The 3,665-nt window shown below is 39.5% G+C and overlaps 1 pseudogene; it reads right to left on the reverse strand.

Annotated features, from left to right (window-relative positions):
- Window positions 1-1,427: 1,427 nt before the first annotated feature.
- Window positions 1,428-3,375, reverse strand: LOC142047155 (protein FAM200A-like; annotated as a pseudogene).
- Window positions 3,376-3,665: the final 290 nt, after the last annotated feature.

Here is a 3,665-nt window from a genome sequence, read left to right on the forward strand (position 1 = left end):
CCAACACTTTCCATTATAATACTGTTACTTATGAATTTGTCAGATTTTTTTATTGTTCAGGTAAAACATTTCCTTGCTGGTTTGTTGTACGTGTGATTTTTTTGTTTAGTTTTTGTAAGTTTTAATTAAAATGGTTCCAAGAATAAGATTACAGAAAAAACACAATTGTTTTGCCCACGTTAAAAAAATAAATTTTATTCTGTTGAGAAGCTGTAGCATCTTCATGCTTTGGATCAAGGACTTGAAATTTGGCATGGAGGGTTCACCTTCATGTCAGGATGTGCCTTTTGCCAGGCCTGTGAAAATTTGCCAACATTTGACCAAATTAGAAGCCTCCAAAAATCTCAATTCACCAATGCGCAATAGACACGTTAAAATTTAGCACTTCGCTGAAGATTATCTGCATTAAGCATGCGCCATTCTGGAACTGCGGGGCCTGAGCAGTACTTTCCTGCAATTGCTCCTCCCAGCTGCCAATGTGTGCCAGGCACAGGAACTGAGAGCAGGAAGACTTTCTTTCTTGTGCTCTTTTCAGTGCCCATCCTGCTGACACTCAGGCAGCAAGGAGGAGGAGGATATAGGCTGACATGAATGCAGAGGGGTGAAGGGGAATGGTGGATTGTAGGAGAGCAGAGAGGGAGGAACTGATGTGGGGACAGCAGAGGGGCTATGGAGAGGATCTGGTGGGGACTATACACAGGAGCAGAAGAGTGTATAACCACTGTGGTACGCTTCCTTTCAAAATCTGGAATGGAATCCCACTGCCAGCAAATAGCTGTGAAACCCACTGGAGATGTGTGCACCTCCTCCCCTTCTAATGGCTGGTTCACTGAGGATAACAAGTGGTAGGGGTCTGTGCGGTGGATGTAAAGGTCCAAATCTTGCTGCTGACACAAGTTGCATATCAATACAGTTCCACCATGGAATTTCTATTTTTAGTCTGTTTTTTAAAAAACAGAAAATTACATTTACGCAAACTGGATGTTAAAAGAACATTATTCAAGTTGCAAGGTCCACCTCTCAAAAGTTAGGAAATACTGGAATTAAGGTTGACTATGCAATCTTAATTGGCCCCCTTCATGCATTTGCATTATGATACCTCTTTAAGTACATTGACACACACTATTTTTTCCACAGGACTCTTATCTCATTCAGTGCACAGGATTGGCAGTGCTCTGGGAACAAATTAAGCTATTATCTAAAGCAGTGGTTTTCAAACTTTTTTTCTCGTGACCCAATTGAAGAAAACTGTTGATGTCCGTGACCCAACATAATTACCATATATCTTTTGACTAGAGTTTTCACAAAATCTTAATAATGCAATACATTCCATCTTAATCCACTTTACATAACAGTAGACAAAGCCATTACTTTTAAACAAAACACTATAAACACTATAAAGGTTGAGTTTCACTTACTTAATGTGACTAGTGGGCCTGTTCATTCATCATGATCTCATTCCAGTCAGAATCACAGGATGAAAGGGCTACCCGCATATCAGATCCACTGTTCAGTTGGTTCCATTTGGTTTTTAGTCTTGTCATAGTTGAAAATCCCACTTCACACGTGTAGGTTGTTGGGAAAGGCAGCAACAAGAGCACACTTACTTTACTTAGCAGTGGACTTTCTTTGGAAACATTGATCCAAAATGATGACAAGTTTATTGACTTGTGCTGTGTTATCACAGGTGAGATGTAGCGGTTCATTCTCTTGCTCAGGTGTCAGATTTAGCTCTATTGTTGCATCAGTTTTTGAAAGCAAAAGGATCTTTCACCCAGCATTTTTCATTCAAATGTTCAAAGTCCTTTATTGGGAAAATAGAGACTAAAACTGTCAGACGGAGCAGCGAAATGCAACTGTATAATAGTTTTCATTTCATTCACTTTGTCCTCACTGATGATGTTCTTCTCAATGTGTTGTAACAGTGTTGGGAACATGTAGTAGCTGGGCTGATTACTTTTCAGATGTGCTTGCCACAGTGCCAATGACTTTTAATTACTTGCATCTCTTCACAATGTCGAAATCAATCATTGCATCCTCTTTGTAACTTCAAGTTTAGTTCATTTAAAATCGAGAAAATGTCAGCAAGGTATGACAACTTTATTAACCAACTGTCATCATCAAACAAAGTTGCCAAGTTAGACTCTTTCATCACCAAAAAATCATGACTCTCTTTCCTGAGTTCGTATACCCTGGTGAGCACTCTTCCCCACGACAGCCGCCTTACTTCAGTGTGAAACAGTAAATGCATGTGTTCTGCTCCCATGTCTGAGCATAGCGCTTCTAAAAGCCTGCTGTTAAGTGAGCTCTCTTTAATGAAGTTTATGATTTAGACTGCTTCCTTCAGTACTGCCATAAGATCAGGAGGAATACCCCTGGATGCCAAAGCGTCACGGTGAATGAAACAATGATTCCAAACAATGTCATTGCCAGCTGCCTCACGGATTTTTTTCACAACTCCTGTTCTTTCCAGTCATATTTGCTGCACCATCACTTGTTATTCCTTTGCAGTTATCCCATTCCAGTTTGTATTCTCCAACTATGCAGTCATTCAGTGCCTCAAATATCTGTGCCCCCATTGTATTTGTTGGTAGGGTCAAACAACACAGCAAATCCGCCTTAAAATCATCTTGCCATACGTACCTCACATAAACTAACAGCATTGCGCAATCCGAAATATCAGTACTTTTGTCAAGTTGCATAGCAAAATCCACGACTGACTGTAACCACGCTAGAAGTTGAGATTCCAAATCCTCTGCAATATCATGTATTCACTGAGACACTGTGTTATCACTGAGAGGAATACTTTTCAATTTTTCAGCAGACATCTCCACAAAAATTGTCCACACCATATCCACAGATGCTAGAAGAATAACTTTTTCAGCAACTGTATGGGCCATTTTAACTTTTCCCACAATATGAAATCAAATATGACACCAGTTGTGCTTTATCATTCAAGGTTGCTGACCTGCTGAGAACCTGACCTGATAAGTTATGTTCTTGATGCTTCCTTTGAAAATAGCCCAATGGTTTATCCATGAGTTCTGTATGTTTTGTTTCTAAATGTCTCCTCAACTATGATGGCTTTAAATGCTTGTTTGCAAGCACTTTGGTGCAAATAACACATTGGCGCTTTGGTTCTTGGTTTGCTTCAGCACAACTGATGAAGCCATATTTCAAGAAATCAATACTGTACTTCCTTGGCCATGATCTTTTCTTTTTAGGTGGCTGTTCACATGAGGTGGAAGCAGCCTGTTCATTTTTACTGCTAAAATTTTCTGTTGTGCATGGCGTATTTACACTCTCACTCGCAGATGTTGATGGATTTGATGGTTGTGTTTCCGAACTTCTTTTTCTTATTACAAAATGATCCATATTTTCCAGCTTTTTTGGTGTTTATCAAAAATCATGCAAAAATCTTAGTCTACACAGCAGTGGGCAGATCAGAAAACCAATTTAGGAGATAATATGCAAACTGCATTGCCCACGTGTGTAGTGCATAATACGTAGCAGGTGTAAAATGCAACTCTGTGCAAATACCGGAAGCACGATGTTATGTATGTATAATTGTAATGTTATTCTAATGGTGTTGTAATCAGTGTTCCCTCTAATTTTTTCCATGTGCAGAATGAATCTTGTTATGTGCACCACTATGGAGGTATGTG

The sequence above is a fragment of the Chelonoidis abingdonii genome, chromosome 7, assembly GCF_003597395.2.
Source record: "Chelonoidis abingdonii isolate Lonesome George chromosome 7, CheloAbing_2.0, whole genome shotgun sequence".
NCBI lineage: Eukaryota > Metazoa > Chordata > Testudines > Testudinidae > Chelonoidis > Chelonoidis abingdonii.